Source organism: Microcebus murinus, chromosome 5 (genome assembly GCF_040939455.1).
Source record: "Microcebus murinus isolate Inina chromosome 5, M.murinus_Inina_mat1.0, whole genome shotgun sequence".
In the NCBI taxonomy this organism is placed as follows: Eukaryota; Metazoa; Chordata; class Mammalia; order Primates; family Cheirogaleidae; genus Microcebus; species Microcebus murinus.
This window is the reverse complement of record NC_134108.1, coordinates 108507246-108527868: the sequence shown is the minus strand read 5'-3', so window position 1 is coordinate 108527868 and position 20623 is coordinate 108507246. Positions and strand designations below refer to the sequence as shown.

The 20623-nt window shown below is 45.5% G+C and overlaps 1 protein-coding gene and 1 long non-coding RNA gene across 3 annotated transcripts in view; one reads left to right on the top strand and one right to left on the bottom strand.

Moving 5' to 3' along the window:
- Positions 1-1169, bottom strand: part of LOC105861396 (uncharacterized) — a 54540-nt gene extending 53371 nt beyond the window's left edge. The window contains exon 1 of the long non-coding RNA XR_012919336.1: positions 747-1169. This is a non-coding gene — a long non-coding RNA (uncharacterized LOC105861396). The remainder of the gene's footprint in view (positions 1-746) is intronic.
- A 65-nt stretch (positions 1170-1234) lies between these two features.
- The window catches only part of ZNF76 (zinc finger protein 76), a 35249-nt gene continuing 15860 nt past the window's right edge, over positions 1235-20623 (top strand). The window contains exon 1 of one of the 2 annotated variants that reach the window (XM_012746819.3): positions 1235-1427. The gene's annotated coding sequence lies outside the window, so the exon portion shown is untranslated. Of the gene's footprint in view, positions 1542-20623 lie in introns of both variants that reach the window. The other variant, XM_012746818.2, reaches the window with a different exon arrangement.

The following is a 20623-nucleotide window of genomic DNA, read 5'->3' as shown; positions in this document are numbered from 1 at the left end:
AGTTAAAATAATCTGAAAGCGGCCGGGCGTGGTGGCTCACGCCTGTAATCCTAGCACTCTGGGAGACCGAGGCGGGCGGATTACTCGAGGTCAGGAGTTCGAAACCAGCCTGAGCAAGAGCAAGACCCCGTCTCTACCATAAATGGAAAGAAATTAATTGCCCAACTAATATATATATAGAAAAAATTAGCCGGGCATGGTGGCGCATGCCTGTAGTCCCAGCTAGTCGGGAGGCTGAGGCAGAAGGATCGCTTGAGCCCAGGAGTGTGAGGTTGCCGTGAGCTAGGTTGACGCCACAGCACTCTAGCCTGGGCAACAGAGTGAGACTCTGTCTCAAAATAATAATAATAATAATAATCTGAAAGGGTAGAGAGGGCGAAGTTTCTCACTTTATTCCCCCAGGCACCCTGTTCCTCCCCAAAGAGGCAATCTTTACCAGTTCCTTATCAAATTCCCCTTTCTTATTTAATTTTACACCTAAAGCTCACTCCCTTTTAATTTTCCCACAGGTTTCCGAAAATTCCTCAATCGCAGTCCCTCCCTGCTAAGAAGGGGAAATAGTAAAAGGGCTTGGTTTTGATCACCGTGAAGCAACCTACGAGAGGGAGCAGCTGGTTTTGAGGCCGGGGGTGGGGCTGGCGGAGAACGAGAGCGAGAGGACCCGAGGACCGTAGGGCGCCCTCCCTAAAGAGGCAGTCCCTCACTGCTCCTCAGTATCGTCCTTTTCAGTAAGGAGCTGTTAATACCTGCAATTGCTTCCTTCAAAGGGCGGCTCGAAGATCAGTAGGCAAAGCTGGCGGACCGCGCACTTTAAAGCGCTTCGGGAGCGTAACGCACAGTCGTGCTGAGGGCGCCCGCGGCGGCCGGGAGGAAGCCTGGGCTCTGAGCCGAAGGACAGGCGGCAGCCCCGGCGCGAGGAGAGGGACACGCGGGAACGGCTTCCTTCACACCCTGTCCCTCTGGTCCTCCCTTCCTACTTCCGAAGCCCATCTTCTGGCCGCCGGCCGCAGACGAGACGGCGCAGGGCGCTCGGGGCCTCCCCGCCCCCGCCTCAGGTCTCAGGTGGATTGAGTCCCTGGGTGGGACAGGTAGCGGCTCCCGACCGCTGCGGCGACGCCTGGGCTCGCAGCCGCGCCCCGGCCTTGACCCGGGCGTCGTGACGTCACCACGCCCTCCCTGGGCGCTCGCCCTCGCGGGCCGTGCGTCACCCCGGCCGAGGGGCGGGGCGGGGCTCCGCGGGGCTCGGTTCGGATCCCAGCCGCCCGGGCTTCGGGGCCCCGGAACCAGGATAAGTGGGACGGCCGCCGCGGCGAAGGGGGGCGGGGTGGAGCGTGCGCTGTATTTCCCATACGGGTTTCGGGGCCCGGTAGAGGCGTTCCGAGAGGAGAGGAAATTGCGGCGGCCCTGGAACCTGGATATCGCGCGAGGCAAGCTGCGCGCGGGCGGGCGGGCTATGGCGCAGGCGGGTTGCGGGGCCGGCGCTGGTGGCGGGGCCCGGTGCATGGCGGTCTGTCTGCGGAGTCGCCCTCGGGGGCTGTCAGGTTGGTGGCTGCGGGAAGAGTGGGTCCACTGTGTCCAGATCGGGAGGCTGGGCGGGCGCAGGGCCCTGGAAGGTCCCGAGCCCGGCGTGCCCACCCGCCTCCGGTCCTAGCCAGGCGGCCGGGCCGCTGGACGGCGGCCGGGCCCCTCCCCCACCCAGGGACCCTGCCCCTCCATTCCGCCCTGCGACTCCTCCCCCATGACTCCCAAATCCCACCCCGTGACTGCGCCCGCCTCCACCTCTGTGACCCCACACCCCACCCACTGACCCCAAGACCTCACCAGGTAACCCTTAATTATTACTCATTGACTGCTAATCCAGGAATTTCCCCAGCTCTTCTCAGGGACCCACCAACCCATGACTCCCTCGCTTATAATCCAGTGACTCACATGATCCCAAGATCCCCCACACTCTTTTTCTTAGTGACCCCCAAACCTCGGTGACCCCACCTGCCCTGTAACCCCAACGACTCTACGTTATGTTTCCCACAAACTCGGTGACACCGCTCAAAACTCTACTGCCAACTCCTAAGCCATACTCCAGTAGTTTCCCACCCACTCATCAAAGTAACTCTCAGTATCTTTGCCCCATGACCACATACCCTCATTTCATTTTATCCTTTCATCCTAAAATCACCCCCACTGGCATCCCTCTGCACTCTCAGCCCTCCATTATCAATCAGCAAATGACTTACAAGTGCCCCAGCACCTTTCTGATGCTAAGGAGGGTAGAGAGAGAAATATGAAGTAGCAGTAATTGGAGGAATCAAAGAACTGTGGATTGAGTTTGTGGTCCCAGGTTGAAGTCCCAGCTCTACCACTGTTGTGCTTTGGGAACCTGGGAGAAGTCCCTTCATCACTCTTGGCCTCAGTTTCTCATCATTATTGTGATGGAGTTGGGTTGGATGATCTCAGAGTTTCCTTCCAGTTGTGAAAGTCTGCAATTTTCAGTCAAGATAATAATTGTTTGCAGTCATTTTTATACTCTACCCTACAAGCTTACTCTTGTTACCTCAACCCAGGGCCCACTGGCTTCTTGAATCTTATTCCCTCATTCCCATGATGCCCTACACTCTCACTAGTGCATGTCCATTTCCCTTGATTAGGCCCCATCTGTTAACATGTTTGCAAAGCAATATAGCAGAGTGCTTCAGATTGGGGCACTGATGTCATAAGAAACCTAGGTTCCAGTCTGCCTCTGGCTCTTTAGCTGTGGGACTTTTGCCATTTAGCCTGTCTGAACCTCAGTCTCCACCTCTGCTAAGTGAAGATAATAGTAATGCCTACAATAACATATGTAAAGTACTTGGCACCATGCCTGCCACATGGGACTCCTTAAGTATAAGCTGTTGTTACTACTGAGAACCTCCTGTGGGTCTTACTCTATCCTGGGTGCTAGGGATTCAACAGACAATGAACACATGGCCCATATTTTGCATTATCTTTCTTTTACTGACATCTTAGTATCCCCATCCTCTTATCTCTGCTGTGGCCTCACTACTCTGGTTCTTTACCCCAATATTGCCTTAATACTGTTTGGCTCACTGAACACCTGCTGTATGCCAAGCTTTGTATATTTGTAAGTTTGTCTCTCAACAACCCATTCACTATCATTTCCCCTTTCCACTTTTATTTTTCTTTTCAGTTTGGTTTTAAATAAACAAACCAGAAACATAGCTAAGGTAGCAGAACTGGGATTTGAACCCACAATCTTAAAAAAAAGCCATTCCTTGTCTCTCTTGCCTCCAGACCTACCTGGTTTTCCACATCAACCCCAGCCCCTTGTTCCTTATTTTCTAATAATTCTTGCATCTAACATCAGCTCACTTCATGACCCTTTGCCCAATGGCTTGGTGACTTTTTCATCCTATTATTTGTGACTTTTGACCCTATATCCCCTAAGACCCCTGCATCTTGTAGGGAAGGCAAAATATCTTTTTAGGTTCATGGCTTAGGCCCCTAAAACAAAACACAGATTAACAAGAGAAAAGGATATAGATTTTCTTTTTCATAAGTTCCACAACAGCTGGAAGCATACAGATTTAATGTAAGTTTTACATGACACAAGAACCCTCATAACGAAATGAAGACCTGAAGAAATGGTTAAACTTACTATTTTCATGCTAGGTTTGATGAAGAGTGGATAGTTGTGGAAAAATATAACAGGGCAAAAAGGATATGATCTAATGGTAATAAACTGGGGAAAACTTAGCAAGGCCTGTTTGTTCAGATTCTTTTCTGTGACCCTGTGTCTTTAGAGATAAGATTGCTTCTTTCCTCTAGGTATAGTGAGGGCACCTCTCACCTGAGGGTTTTATGACCTGCTTCAGGGGAGAAGGGCCAGGGAAAGTGAGAGTGACCTTCTTCTGTCATTTTCTCAAATTGCCATATTTTGGGGTAGCATGTACTGAACCCAGTCAACCTTTTCCTTTTTTCTTTTTCTTTTTTCTTTTTGAGACAGAGTCTCATTCTGTTGCCCAGGCTAGAGTGCCGTGGCATCAGCCTAGCTCACAGCAACCTCAAACTCCTAAGCTCAAGCAATCCTCCTGCCTCAGCCTCCCGAGTAGCTGGGACTACAGGCATGCGCCACCATGCCCGGCTAATTTTTTTTTCTATATATTTTTAGTTGGCCCATTAATTTCTTTCTATTTTTCGGTAGAGACGGGGGGGGGGGGGTCTCACTCTTGCTCAGGCTGGTTTCGAACTCCTGACCTTGAGCAATCCACCCGCCTCAGCCTCCCAGAGTGCTAGGATTACAGGCGTGAGCCACTGTGCCCAGCCCCCAGTTAACCTTAGTACCGTTTTTTCATCCTTTGCCCTGATATCGTCTCATTATGAGTCCTTGGAGCTCCCAAGGACTCCAAGGAGCACCCTGTGATCTCACTCATCCTAAGGTGTCTCCCACCTCACTAGCGCTTTACCTCAAATCCTGTCATCTGGTTAAGTCCCTTACCCCCAGGAATCCATGTGTCCATATACTCTAAAACGCTTTAGCCCAGTCCTCTTTCATCCTGTGATTTCTTCCTGTTTTCATTCTCAGTGGTCTAACTCTCCCTGCACTTCTTTTGTACTCAGCTGCATTCTGTTACCTGAAACCTTCCTCTAATTAGCCCTTCATCTGGTGGCCTCCTGATGTGCTCGGCTTCATTACAATGAGCCCCTTCCATCCTAATGTGAACCCATCCTTCATAACCACCCTCCCATTCTAAGACCTCTCACACCCCTGCCCAACATCCTATGAGTTCCTACCTCTCAGATTCCTCCATCATTTTCATCAGTGATTGCCAGAATCATCTTTCACCCTTCCCCTCTGTGTTTCGGTGCCTTCTCCTTCCTGCCTTCCTCTTTTTTGTCTCCCTAACCATCCTCTTCTCACCAATCTTGATAACAAACTGATTACAGTGTAAACCTCCCTTCCATCCCACCTCTGGGCCTTTCTTCCTCCTCTCTCCCATAGCCTACTGCAGAACCACGTGAATGACCCTGCTGCTCTCATACATAGCACTATCCATCTAAACCTCATCAGCCTCTTTGGTTTCTCCAGAGAACTACACTCTTCTGTAGAACTTCTGATGGCTTCTGGTAATAGATCGCCAAGATCTCAGTACTTTAGGTAGCAAGGAGAGAGCCCTAAGAAACCCTTCAGAATCTCTCTAGCTGCCTCTCCTGGAAGCACTCCCACTATCCTATCCTGTTTATGAAGCAGCTTGCTGTATATGCCCTCAGGGTAGAATGCTTTGAGTGTCAGCCTCTGCCTGCATTGAATAAGCCCCATTGTTTTCCAGTCACCTCCCACAGAAGACTGGGTGGTCAGTAGCAAAATATGACATTAACAGTACACATCCAAAACTCTATTCTAGCTAGGTGCGGTGGCTCATGCCTGTAATCCTAGCACTGTGGGAGGCTGAGGCTGGAGGAGTTTGAGGTTGCAGTAAGTTATGATGAGGCCACTGCACTCCAGCCTGGGTGACAGAGTGAGACCTTGTCTCAAAAAAGAAAGAAAGAAAGAAAAAAACAATGACAAAACAGTCTGTACTGTGGGTCACCAAATTCCCAGGGCTCCTATAATGTACTTATTGGCTGTAGAACAATAAATAAAGCAGAGGGCAAAACTAGAGTTAAAGAAGGGATATATACTGGCATTTACAACCTCTGTGGGTGGATTAAAGAAAAGGAGCTTTTGCCTTAGATTTGCTGATTTTTTCTTAGGGCACAGAACATATTCTGCTTTGTATTTTAGTTATTTGTGTACTTCTTTCACCCCTCCCCCACCCTGTGACTTCCCTTAAGAACAGAGGCTGGGTTTTCTTTACCTTCTGTCATTTTAATCCTGTTCCTCATATTTAGCAGGTAGTCAGTAAATACTTACTGGGTTGAATTAACTTACTCAGAAATTCTGCATCAGGGACATTCAAGTAAAAACAGCTCTTGTCTATATTCGTTTTATAGCCACAACAACCCCCTCCCCAAAGCCCTCCAAACATGATAGTGGGCAGGTCCCTTGATTTAAACAGTCTGGAATTTAGACACTTCCTTTTTAAGTCATTGCTTGAGTGGAATGGGTATAATTGCTTTTTTTTTAACCATATTTCTGGTAAGGCTAGAGAGACTGGTTGAGACAGTTGCTAAACACAGTGGCAACAATGTCAGGGTCTGTATTATATAGACCTGTTATCAAGAAAACAGCTGGATGCAATATTTAGTGGAAATTGCAGAGACAATTAGGGAATAGCGGAAACCAAGGTGGCAAAATGTTGGTAATTATTGAAGTTGGGTGATAGATTCATGAAGTTCATTACTACTACTTTTGTATATATTAGAAATCCATAACAAAAAGATTAGGGGGCGCCAGGCATGGTGGCTTATGCCACCTGTAATCCTAGCACTGTGGGAGGCCAAGGCGGGAGGATCACTTGAGGTCAGGAGTTCGAGACCAGCCTGAGCAAGAGCGAGACCCCTGTCTCTACTAAAAATAGAAAAAATTAGCTGGGCATGGTGGCACATGCCTATAGTCTCAACTACCCGGGAGGCTGAGGCAGGAGGATCACTTGAGCCCAGGAGTTTGAGGTTGCTGTGAGCTAGACTGACGCCACCACACTCTAGCCTGTGCAACAGAGTAAGACTCTGTCTCAGAAAAAAAAGATTGGGGGAACAGGCAGCCTGATGAACAAGTACAATTCTAGCACTGTTCCTTGGAAAATACCTCAAAGCACCTCTTGTTACTGAGTTAGTACTGTTATTTAGGTTAAGTAGTATACTTAGTCCTGACCTATCTCTGACCTCTTCTGTTAGTGAGATATCAGGATACTAAAATGAAAAAAATTAGCAGCCTGTAGAATTCTGCATCTGGTGGCATGGGAACTGTAAGGGCCTAGCAACAAGTGCCTGGTCCTTCCCTGCTTCCCAGCTCAGGTATGGTTTCTGATGGTAAAGGGTTGGACTGAACCTGAGAAGAAGGTGGGGAAAGAGAGGCCCAGGGCAGGAGAGAGACCAGAGTTCAATTAGGGTCTTCCGCTTCTGACCTCAAGCTTTCAGATTTCTGAGAGATCCTAAAGGTATGGATGTTCATTCATTCACTCATTCATTCATTCCACAAATATTTGAATACCTGCTATGTGCCAGGTACTTATCTAGGCAGTGGGGTTGGAACAATGAGCTTACCTTTTGGGCAATGGACAAGGGAGAGACAGAGAAAAGTAAGCAGAGAACTGGAGTGGTCAAGGAAGGTCTCACTGAAAAGGTACCAAAGACCTGAAGGAAGTTAGGAAGTGAGGCAAGCATTTATCTGGGGGAAGCTTATTCCAGTCATGGAGAACAGCAAGCACAAAGGCCCTGAGGCAGGAGTGTGCCCTGTATACATATTCCAGAAACACAAGGAGGCCAGCCTGAGATAGGGGAAACAGCTGGCGTCTGGGTGGGAGTGGATTAGGAGCAAATCACACAGGCCACTGGCTTTTATTGTGAGATGGGAGCCATTAGAGAATTCTAGGAAGATAAGTGATATGATTATATTTTGAAAAGATCATTCTGGCTGCTGTGTTGAGAATAAGCTGTACTGAGGAAAGAATGGAAGGAGGGGAACTGGTTAGGAGGCTACTACAGTAGTCTAAGCAAGAGAAGTTGGTGTCTTGGACCCAAAGTAATGCAATGGAAGAGTGGGAAATGGTTGGATTCTGGGTATATTTTGAAAGGAGCCAGCAGGATTTGTTGATGGATTAGGTGCAGCATGTGAAATAAATAGAGAAGTTGAGGATAGCTCCCACATTTTTGGGCTGAGCAACTAAAGGGTGGAATTCCCATTTGTTGAAATGGAGGAGCCTGGAAGGGGGGCAGATTATGAGAAGAGGGAGATAAGAAATTCACTTTTAAACTTGTCTAGTTTGAGATATTTTCAGATATCAAAGTAGAGATACTGAGTAAGCAGCTGGACATTCAAGTCTGTTGGAGTCTAGTAAGTATCTACTCTTGGGAGCTGAAAGAACACTATTACTAGGCAAGAGACAGAGGAGTATGGGGGGAAGAACACTGGTGGTTTAGGCTCCGCCACCAGGTAGCTGTGTGATCCTTTGGGACTCTTCAGGCAATGCAGGCCTCTGTCTCTTCATCTGCAAAATGACTACTTTAGGCTAGAAATGAGCTGACTTCTCCGCCCCTCCCATTGTGAGCATTGATGAATTAAGTGCTTACAGTACACAAGAAAATGCATCTGTGTATCTGAGAGCATTTTGGAAACCGCTGAGCTCTACACAGGGTATTGGTGGTGGTGGCAAGGTTCCTTCCTTCGCTAAAGTAATACCCAGTGAATGCCTGCTGTGTGCTGGGCACTGTGGCACAGCATGAGGAGACAATGACAGGGGAGATGGATCCATGCCCTTGTGGAGCACCACCAGTGAGCCTCCCGGTACAGCTTCACTGCCAAGTGCAGAGGGAACATGGGGCTGGAGTCTGACAGTCTGGCATGACATTAGCCAGGGAAAGCAGCTTGTGTTTGACCTGGGTCTGGGAAGAAATGGTGAACATGGATGTCAGAGACAAGGCAAGATGATATTCCAGGTGAGGAAAAAGTGGTCCATCCAGCTTAGGCCTGGGAACGTGGTGTGATATGGTTGGGAAGGAATATGGTGGTGGGGGCCTCAATTCCTTTCCTCCTTCATTTAATTTTATTTTTTTAATTTGAGACAGATTCTCGCTCTGTAGCCCTGGGTAGAGTGCAGCAGCAGCATCATAGCTCACTGTAACCTCAAACTCCGGGGCTCAAGTGATCCTTCTGCCTCAGCCTCCCAAGTAGCTGGGACTACAGGTGCTCGCCACAACACCTGGCTAATTTTTCTACTTTTAGTAAAAGACGGGGTCTCACTTTGCTCAGGCTGGTCTTGAACTCTTGAGCTCAGGCAGTCCCCCTGCCTCAACTTCCTAGATTGCTAGGATTACAGGCATGAGCCACCATTCCTGGCCCCTCCTTCATTCTTTTTTGTTTTTGAGACAGAGTCTCACTTTGTTGCCCAGGCTAGAGTGAGTGCCATGGCGTCAGCCTAGCTCACAGCAACCTCAAACTCCTGGGCTCAAGCGATCTTCCTGCCTCAGCCTCCCAAGTAGCTGGAACTATAGGCACGTGCCTCCGCGCCTGGCTATATATATATATATATTAGTTGGCCAATTAATTTCTTTCTATTTATAGTAGAGACGGGGTCTCGCTCTTGCTCAGGCTGGTTTCAAACTCCTGACCTCAAGCAATGCGCCCACCTCGGCCTCCCAGAGTGCTAGGATTACAGGCGTGAGCCTCCGCACCAGCCCTCCTTCATTCTTTAACTCAGTCTTTACTCCCTTGCTAGGAACTTTTCGTAAGGAGCTCATAGTTCTGTAGAAGATGAAGGGTTTCAGATCTGGTCTCAGGAGTTTCAGTTAGATCTAATTCACAATGAATGGAACTGAATCAGGATTCAGATTTGAACTAAAGAGCTCAGTTAGCTATGTGACCTAATTGCATTAATCATTTGGTATCTTTGGCACATTCTTTGTTAGGTGCTAATTAAGCCAAAAGACATGCTCTCCAGGAACTTAAATTATAATCTGTATAACAGAAAGTAAGAATGTTATTTTCCTCTAAAAAAAAGTCAAGTGTTAAGGAAAAACACATACCATGGCAGTGCAATCCTTTAACTGCATCTGGAAGCCATCCTTCAGCTGCGTTTATTCATGTGTCATTTAGATGTCGATGTTTATGTTGCAAGGAGAGTCTCTGGGGAAACGAGCACAAGACACAGTCCATGCTAATTGAGAAAATTAGTTTAGAGTTGACAGGTAATCAGCATCTACCACTTAATGGAACAAGAAAATTTTGTCCTGGTGAGTGAAAAACAAAACAAAACAGAGACAAGTCCAAGTTCAGCTGAGCATCTTAAACTGACAGCCCTAACTTGCTTTAAAAGCTACTGATAAATCTCAAATTCCTCTTGCACTGGCAGCTATCAAACAAGGTATAAAATTGTTAGAGTCTCACAAATCCTATGCAGTCACCTGTTTTGCTGGTAGAAGTATGGGGCCAACTCAGGCTCCTCACTTATAGTTCAGAATCAGAAAGATCTGCGATGTTGGATAGGTCATTAAAAGCCTCATGGTCAGTATACTGTCATCAGCTGAAACAGTACCTCTTCTAGCACCTTGGGTTTAACATTTTTCCCCTGAGCTTGCCCTCCAGTGAATTGTCTATCTTGGAGAAGCCCGGATACAACTTGTTAGACTTATACTATATCTCACTTTATAACTGCATTTGTTAGAAGTTCCTGGCCAGGTTCTGGGAGGCCAAGGCAGGAGGATTGCTTGAGCCGGGGAGTTCGAGACCATCCTGACCAAGAGTGAGACCCCGTCTCTACTAAAAAAAGAAAAATTGGCAGAGTATAGTGGTGCACACCAGTAGTCCCAGCTACTTGGGAGACTGAGGCAGGAGGATTGCTTGAGCCAGGAGGTTGCTGTGAGCTAGGTTAACGCCACGGCACTCTAGCCCAGGTAACAGAACAAGACTGTCTGAAAAAAAAAAAAAAAAGTTCCTGCTGCTTTGGGATTGTTGATAAAACATGAGACCCATACAGTTAAGATAAAAACCAAGGAACTGGGGGCTTCTTCAGGTTGTAGACCTGACCTGAGGCTTAGATGGAAGGATGTGGCAGGGGTACCTGAAACTAGAGTTCTTTTCTCTGAGATCATCCTCTCAACCTAGTAAGTACTGTCCCAGTGCTACATGGGACAATGAGGGAGAAAGGTAGTGCCTGCTTAGACTACCACTTCAGCCAGACTCACCAGACTGGGGATATACATGCTGAAGCCACCATGTCCTCCGGTCCTGTATACACCTGCTGTTGCCTCATGCTCAATGTAATCAACTTTATTCATGAATTATGAAGCTACGTTTTCAGATGTGGTTTTGGTGCAGACCTGTAATGTCACGGAACCCATCCTGTCAGCGCTGGACCGTCTGCCTCATGAAAGGAGAGAATCATAGATATTCCTGTAGCCAAAAGAAGTCTTTAGGGTTTTTGGTTTTTTTTTTTAAATTCTTTTATTTATTTAGCATAGGCAACACATTCTCAAGGCTTAATTTTTTTCTTTAAGTATGAAAGATACACAGTGAAAAGTCACCTTCCCATTGCTATGCCGTAGTCATTCAGTCATCCTTCCACAGGCAACCCTGGTTAGTAATTTTTTGACTGTCCTTCCACAGATTTTTTTTATGCTGGTGGCAGCACATAAAATGCACTGTTTTATACCTTGCTGTTTTTATTCCATATATTTTGGAGATCTACCCATGTCAGTATGTAAGGAGCCACCTCATTTATGTCTGTATGGTATGGAAGTTCCATATTGATAGACATTTATGCTTTTTCTAATTTTTTTGCCATTATTACTTGTAGGGATGCCATGAATAATCTTGGATATATGCCATTTTTTATACACATGCATCTACTTGTAGACTAGATGTGAAATTGCTGAGTCAGATGGTATGTACATTTGAAATTTTGGTTGATATTGCCAGACTGCTGTCCATAGAGATCATACTAGTATATACTTCCACCAACAGTGTGAAACTGCCTGTTTCTGCACATGGACATTGCTTTAAGAATATATCAGATTCCCTGAAGATCAACATAGGATACTGAATCATGAGGTCCCATTGCGACGCTCTGTTCCATAAGACAAACAAAACAACACATCCTCATTTGAAGAATATCACATTTAAAAATGTATCCAAGCAGAAGCTGGACCTCTGGAGGGGTTATAAGAGAGGAAAAGAAGAAAACTCTTTGAGGAAGAAGTTCCCCACCTCAGTGTTTACACTGGCACGAATTAGAAGAGGAATAGAGGGATGTTTTTCTTTGCAGGACCTAGAAGAGATGAGGTGCAGGTGATAACTGGAAGGCTGTGGGGAGAATTGAGGGAAACCCCAAGAGGGAGAGACTGGCAACCAAGTAGGCAAGTTTAATATCCACTGTGGAACTGCCTCTTTGCTCCATGCTGGCATCTTTTTATTTCAACAATTTTATGTTTTAAAAAATTACAACCCTTCTTTTTAGCACAACTGTCTTTAACACAGTTTCTTTTTGGCCTCTTCTGACTTCCTCTCATTTGGAGTTGAGGTTTATGCGAGTTGCAACCAGATGAATATTTACTCTTATGTCTTTTTTCGCTTATCGTTAATTTTTAAGCCCCCCCCCATTAATCCAGGTGATCTTCATGATTCTTGTCTGAAACATTTAAACAAGCATCATAGTGCATGCAGTTCTTGTATTCTCTTCATTCTTTTTGTGGGATGATGTAGGACGACAGGGTTATTAAATCTCGAACCGTTATCTTTCCCAGTGGGGGTAAGCATTGAGAGTCTGGACAACCTCCAGTGCTGTCAGCAGTATACACTTGTGCCTATCTCTCCACCTTGCTAGCTTTCATTGTTGGATTTTTTTTTTAATAGACTTTATTTCTTAGGCAGTTTGAAGATTGCAGAAAAATTGAACAGAAAGTTCCCATATACTCCTTCCCCGCAGTTTCCCCTATGATTAACATCTTGAATTGGTGTGGTATATATGTTTCAATTGCTGACCCAACATTGCTACATTTTTATTAATTCATAGTTTACCATATGGTTCACTTTTTGTGTTGTTCATTCTATGGGTCTTGCCAAAAGCATAATGTCATGTGCTCACCATTACATTATCATACAGAAGTATTTTACTGCCCTAAAAATCCCCTATGCACAACCTATTCATCCCTTCCTCCCTCTCCTTGAACCTCTGGGAAATACTGATCTTTTTATTATCCCTATAGTTTAACCTTTTCCAGAATGTCATGTAGTTGGAATCATATAGTATGTAGCCTTTTCAGACTGACTTCTTTCACTTTGCAGTATGCATTTAAGGTTTCTCCATGTCTTTTTGTGGCTTGACAGCTCATTCATTTTTATAGTTGAAGAATATTCCATTGTATGGATGTGCCACAGTTTGTTTATTGAAGGACATCTTAGTTGCTACCAATTTGGGGTAATTATGAATAAAACTGCTATAAATGTTTGTGTGGAGGTTTTTCTGGGGACATTAGTTTTGTAAGAAACTGCCAAACTGTCTTCCAAAGTGGTTGTACCATTTTGCATTCCCACCACAAATGAACAAGAGTTCCTGTTGCTCCATATCCTCACCAGCATTTAGTGTTGTCAGTGTTCTGGATTTTGGCCATTCTAATAGGTGTGTAGTGATCTTGTTGTTTTAATTTGCAGTTTCCTAAGAACATGATGTTGAACATCTTTTCATATGCTTATTGATTTGCCACATGTATGTCTTCTTTGGTGAGGTGTCTGCTCAGATATTTTGCCCTCTTTTTTTTTTTTTTTTTTTTTTGAGACAGAGTCTCACTTTGTTGTCCAGGCTAGAGTGAGTGCCGTGGCGTCAGCCTAGCTCACAGCAACCTCAAACTCCTGGGCTTGAATGATCCTTCTGCCTCAGCCTCCCGAGTAGCTGGGACTACAGGCATGCGCCACCATGCCCGGCTAATTTATTATATATATATCAGTTGGCCAATTAATTTCTTTCTATTTATAGTAGAGACGGGGTCTCGCTCTTGCTCAGGCTGGTTTTGAACTCCTGACCTTGAGCAATCTGCCCGCCTCGGCCTCCCAAGAGCTAGGATTACAGGCGTGAGCCACAGCGCCCGGCCTTGCCCTCTTTTTAATTGGGCTGTGACACCCTGAGCCTATCTCCCAACCTTGCCAGCATCAACTGTTGTATTTTATAGTTTTACTTTGATTTTGGTGATTTGATTATTCTTTCTTATTCTTTAATTACTAGCGAGAGTGAGCCTTTATTGTTTATTTACTAGTGTTTTTTGCTTGTGTGAAATCATATTGTAGCCTCTCATCCAGTGGGAATTTGATATTCTGAAAAGTTTCTATGTGTCTGTGGTTTTTTTGTTTGTTCATTTGGAGATAAGGTCTCATTCTGTTGCCCAGGCATGCGTGCAGTGGCATCATCATAGCTGACTGCAACATCAAACTCCTGGGCTCAAGCGATCCTCCTGCTTCAGCTACGTGAGTAGCTGGGACTACAGGTGTGTGCCACCATGCTCAGCTAATTTTTCTATTTTTTGTAGAGACAGGATCTAGCTGTGTTGCTTAGCCTGGTCTCAAACTTCTGACCTCAAGCAATCCTGCCTCAGCCTCCTGAAATGCTAGGATTACAGGTGTTTTTAATTTATATTTTCCTCTACTGTTTTTGTTTGTTTGTTTGTTTGTTTTATTTTGGTTTTGAGACAGGGTCTCTCTCTGTTGCCCAGGCTAGGGTGCAGTGTTGTCATCATAGCTCACCACAACCTCAAACTCATGGGCTCAAGGGGTCCTCTTGCCTCAGCCTCCTAAGTGGGACTATATGCATGTGCCACCATACTCAGCTAATTTTTGTGTTTTTTGTAGAGGCAGGGTCTCAATATGTTGCTTGGGCTGATCTCATACTCCTGGGCTCAAGTGATCCTCCCACCTTGGCCTCCCAAAGGCTGGGATTACAGATGTGAGTCACCGTATCCAGCCTGATTTTTTTTTTTAAACCAGCTCTTCTTTTCACTTGATTTTCTTGTTTTGAGATAAGGTCTCATTCTGTCACCAGGCTGTAATACAGTGTCCTGATCATAGTTCACTCTAACCTTGAACTACTGGGCCCAAGCTATCCTCTTGGCTCAGCTTCCTGAGTAGCTGGGACTGTAGGTGCATGCCACCACACCTGCAAACACGGCGTCTGGCTGTGTTGCCCAGGCTAGTCTTGAACTCCTGGCCTCAAGTGATCCTCTTGCCTTGTTCTCTCCCTTGATTTTGTTTTGCTTCAGAAGTCTAAAACTACCTTCTCTTCCTAGTTGAGATCTGGATATTGTTCCATTTCAATGAACTGATAAAAATAAAGATTTAACCTTTTTGTCAAGGCCGATGTTTTTTTAAAATGTGAACTATAATAACCCAATCCCTCCCGATGCTGATGGAATGTTTCATTTTCAAGTAGCCCTTCTCAAGCCAGTGGTGACCCAGGCTGAATTTCAGAAACAGTTTAGATATAACTTCATCTATCTGTGCTAATTTGCTTATTGGTGTAAAGCTTATCCTTAGCATAATCCTTCCAAAATACCTTTATTTTAGACTTTCATGGACTGAAGTGGGTTTGAAACCCAGCCATGATTTCATGTTGGATGTTTACAAACTGGGGTGTTAAAATTCACTTAAATGTATGGCTGAAAATTAGATTTTTAAGTTACTTGTTTTAGTTTAAATAAATTCTGTTCTGTAATAATGGTGCCTGTATTTTCATTGCCCTTTTAGAATTGTAAATAATCCACTTTGCCTAATTACTCCCTTTCCTGTGACTAATTCAAATATTTAAAATTGCAGTAGCCAAATGGGAACCATACTAAAATGTGATTTGGGCTTTTAAAATCAATGTGCCTTTTGCAAAGCAATGTTTAGCTGATGTTTTAAATTTGTGTTGTGTTAATGCAAGTTTCTGTTATTAATTTCCTGTTTTCTCTTCAGTGTTTAGAAAGCCACAGAACCAAGCCTGTTTCACTAAGATCTTGTGTGTGCATTGAGGTCTTTTTCTATAATAACAAATACTGAATCATTTTACTGCAGCTCTTCCAAATCTGGTTCTCATTTGTTCACCACTTGTCTCCATCAGCCTTCATCCCTCCCAACCTAATGTTTCTTTGTCTTCATAACAAGTTTTCTGTTCACAAATGAGGAATTTTCTATGTGAAGATTTTCATCATTTTTTTCTTCAAAGTTGAACATTCTTCTCTTTCCAAGCAAATGTTAGTCTTTCTTTTGTTTATATTTTGTTTTCTTTTCCTTTCTATTGTTTTCTTTTCTTTTCTTTGGCTTCTAAATGCAGTTGCCCTTGGCGTGGTGGCTGATGCCTATAATCCTAGCACTTTGAGAGGCTGAGGCAGGAGAATTGCTTGAGTTCAGGAGTTCGAGACCAGCCTGAGCAAGAGCGAGACCCCGTCTCTACTAAAAGTAGAAAGAAATTAATTGGCCAACTAAAATATATAGAAAAAATTAGCCAGGCATGGTGGTGCATGCCTGTAGTCCCAACTACTTGGGAGGCTGAGGCAGGAGGTTCGCTTGAGCCTAAGAGTTGAAGGTAGCTGTAAGCTAGGCTGACGCCATGGTACTCTAGCCCGGGCAACAGAGTGAGATCTTGTCTCAAAAAAAAAAAAAAATACAGTTGCCCTCTAGGCTGGCAGAGGCAGAGTACAGAAAGCCTTGTTCCAAATGTCCAGGGAGTTCTGGTTGGCAGAGGATGCTAGAATAGCAAACAGGTGCCTGTAATCAGCACAGCCCAGCTTGGAAGTGGATCAGAGTACGTATCAGCTGTGATAAAGTGGACAAATACCGTGGCTACTCTTTAGTTTCCCATCTTTCACATCTCTTATTTTTCTCCTTTGAAGAGGCAATTTAAGCACATCTTGATTCATAGAGAGACCTAAAGATCCAAAGTGTCTAAAGAGTTTTTCTAAACATAATCTCTCCCCAATAATTATAATTTACATGTTTACATTAGGAAATGCATTGATACATTATGAAGGCATGGGGCTATTTCCCGCATACAGCCAGCAGTGGGTTAAGTTCATTTAAAAGAACAACAAAGAGAAGTGGACTTGCTGATAGTTCTGGGAAAGTCGAGTGTTCCCTTTTGCATCACTCTTATCTCACCTTACTCCCTCTCAGTCTGTCTCTCCCCTGTTCCCAGCTCAGGTCATTTCAAAGCTGGTAAACTTTATACCCTCCAAGGAGAAAACAGAACAGCTGCCCCCACCACCCTTCCCCAACTCCTGCCCTTTCTCAGAGGGCCGAGGGAGTTAGGAGTCGAAAGCGCCAAAGGCAGGCAGAGCTACTCAAACACAGCCATCCTGAAGCAGTGACAAGGCCTGTCTTAGGCTCTCTTTCTGTTGCTGCTGTTAGTTTGGTGCCAGCACAGGGGGATTCAGAGTAAACCATCATTTAAAGGAAGGAAAGGGAGAAAAATGGCAATCAGGAACCAGTAGATGCCTGGCAGAAGGTTCACACCCCTGCAGCCAGGCTCTATTGGAAGGCAGAGACTGGGAAAGGTTAGGGAGCAACAGTGGGCTTTTATTTATTAATTTATTTGAGACAGAGTCTCGCTTTGTTGCCCAGGCTAGAGTGAGTGCCGTGGCGTCAGCCTAGCTCACAGCAACCTCAAACTCCTGGGCTCAAGCAACCCTTCTGCCTCAGCCTCCCGAGAAGCTGGGACTACAGGCATGTGCCACCATGCCCGGCTAATTTTTTCTATGTATATATTAGTTGGCCAATTAATTTATTTCTATTTATAATAGAGACGGAGTCTCGCTCTTGCTTAGGCTGGTTTCGAACTCCTGACCTCGAGCAATCCGCCCGCCTCAGCCTCCCAGAGAGCTAGGATTACAGGCGTGAGCCACTGCGTCCGGCCAGTGGGCTCTTTTAAAGGTTTGTGTTCTGAGGCTTAAGAAGGAAAAGTGAGTGCATTGGGGTTATTTAGCCTAGATGTGAGAACATGCAAAGGAGTGGTGATTTGTTTACTTTGATTCTTAGAAGGGTTATTTTAGGAAATGTGGCTACTAGCTATTCCCTCCTTCCATTGCCAGCAGGCCAGGAAGGACTGGATTTAAGTTACAGTTGGTGAGATGGAAGTTAAACCACCCACATTCAAGTGTTTTGAGTGCTGACAGTGTGTCGGTCACAGTGGATTAGCAGAAGGAAGAAGCGCGCCAGAGATTGAGAAGTGCGGACTCTGGGGCCAGCCAGCCTGGCTTTGAATCCTGGCACTAGTTTTGGGACTTTGGACAAATTGCTGTACCTCTAAGCCTCAGTCACCTTATCTGTAAAATGGGGATAATATATGTACCTTCTTGAGGGTTAATCTTTAAGATTAAGAGTTAGCATAGGTAGAGTACTTTGAACAGTGGCTGGCACAAATTATGGGGTATCTGTATGATAAAAAATAATATTAGTAGCTAGGTGAGGTGGTGTGTGCCCATTGTCCCAGCTATTCCGGAGGCTGAAGTGGGAGGATTCCTTAAGACCAGGAGTTCAAGGCCAGCCTGGGCAACATAGTGAGACCCCTGTCTCTTTAACCACTTCGGTACCAGCATTGACTGTAGTCGACAGCCACAGGTGAACGTGCACAACCTAGTGTCGACTGTAGTCGACAGCCACAGGTGAACGTGCACAGCAACTTTAGCCGACAGCCGTGATATGAAGGCGCACAGCCTAGTGTCGACGTTAGCCGACAGCCGTGACATGACTTTTCTAATTTTTCATTTATCAATATAAAATTGTGAACATTTAAAAATAACGTAATGAAAACATATATGTCTATGTTACCTATTCTGATTTACATTACAAGGAAAGCTGCCTGTAAAGTGAAACACGCTCTCAGTGCTTTCAAGCTTTCCTCATCACGCAAGAGCACACGGACACGTCGTCAACGCACAGCACGAGCCGCCGTGCGGACCGCGAGTGCGGCTGTGGGCCAGGTGTCGCGCCGGTGAGCGCCATGCCAGAGTGGTTAAAAAAAAAAAGCATGAGCAGTAGGAAGCATCTAAGAGTCATTTGGGCCAGTGCTTCATTTTACAGATAAGGAGGCAGACATAGGAGATAGAATCAAGACTAGAAGCCAATTATTCTGTAGGCTTTTAGTCCAGGACTGTTGCCACTACTCTACTACATTTTAGGAATACACATTGCTTCAAAAGCATTTCCCTTGAGGTTCCCCTTCCTTCCCCTCCCCTCCCCTCCAAAGCCAGTGTTTCTAGAGTGCTTCATATGTGCCAGCACTGTGCTAAAAGCTGACATATGTGACCTCATTTAAATCTTACAGCAACCTATGAGGCAGGTGCTATTATCCCCATTTTTTTCAAAGTGGCATCTTAGGCTCAGAGAGATTAATTTACTTGCCTAAGGCTGTATAGCTTCTAAAAGGTAGAGCCTGGATTAGAACCCAGGCTATCTGATTCCAAAGCCTGTGGCCTTACACCACTGATTCTCCTCAGAAAGTCCCAATGGAGTGCAGATGTGCTAAATGAAATTAACCATTGCTTCAGGAGCCACGAGGCCTAGCCGTAACACCAGGAGGCCATTTTGCAATCCCTTTTGGACCTGTACTCTGCCTTGTTTTTACACCTGGGTCTCTCATATGTGTCCTTATTTCTGACACAGTTCTGTTGCACTGAAACATGTCACCAAGAGAATCTAAGAAAATGAAAGTTGAGGGTCATGGAATAGACTAGGAGAGGCCAGGACCAGAGCTTTTGTGGGACCATGTAGGGGTTATCAGGGTTCTGGGCAAGGTGGGGGTCACCGCCAGGATCCTAATAGACCAGAGAAGACGAGTCAGATGCCAGAGTCCCCCCCCTTAGCAGTGGTTCTTTACCGCTAATCCCCATAAGACTCTGATGACAGCCTTGGACTCCCCTCTCTTCAGCAAAATGCACAGGCTCACACACCAAAAAAAGTATTTTCAGGTGGCTTCAGGGTTCATAAATCTCCAGCTTCAAGAACCTCTGTACTTGGTAGCATAATAGAGTAATTAAAAGCATACTCTAGATCAGATGGCCGAGTTCAAATCCTCCTCTAGCACTTGTTAGCTATGCAACCTTGAACAGCTTACTTAATGTCTTGGGCCTCAACTTTCTCAACTGTAAAATGAGGTTAATAGTATTTAATTATAGAGTTGTTGTGAGAGTTAAATGAGTTAATATGTGTCATATTTCTAGTACATGGATAACTCTACAGTATTGTTCACTATTAGTAGTAGTAGTATTGCTGTCCATGGAACTAAGCTTAGTTAATGTTTGTGACAGAATGAATGAATAATTCTATTAATAGCTGAGAGGCCAAGCCTGAGGTAGAGCATCCTAACCATTGCGTCGCAGGTGGCCTGTAGTTACGTTAGATATTGATCCACTCAACCCTCAGGGCTGCCAGAGCCACAGCTGGTCGCTCCTAGCTTCAAGCAGCGACATCTGTGGTGTGACTTACAAATATCCTTCTTTCTGGGTCCCTGACGCTAAAACCATTTGGGTAGCGCCAGTCGAGGCAGTCAGCTGGTAGCTCATGAAAATCAAATAGGTAGTCCAGATTCCAGGCCTAGAATGTTCTGCGGGCAGGCGGCCGGAGAGTCCAGCCAGTGAACTGAGAGCAGAGGCTGTGGCTCCGCACCACAGTGAATGTAGAGGAAGTCCTGCCAACAGGATCCTCCCGTGCTTCCCACCTTGCACGTGAGGATGGGGCGAGTCACTCCGGGAGGAGCTGTGGAGAGCCCCAGTCCCAGGTGCTGGCTAAACCACCTCAAACCAGAGACCGACTGGAGCCCAGAGGTTTGTGTCGGCAATAAACGTTGAACAGATAGTGGTAAGTACTGAAGTAGGTGAGCCCAGAGGTGTGAGGGCTGGGAAGAAGTAGTGCCCAGGGCTATGGGAATGTATAACAGCACCCAGCTGTGCCTGCCAGCTGGACTCTAAGAGTGATGGGAAGCTACTGAAGGGAAGTGGCATATTTAGATTTCTA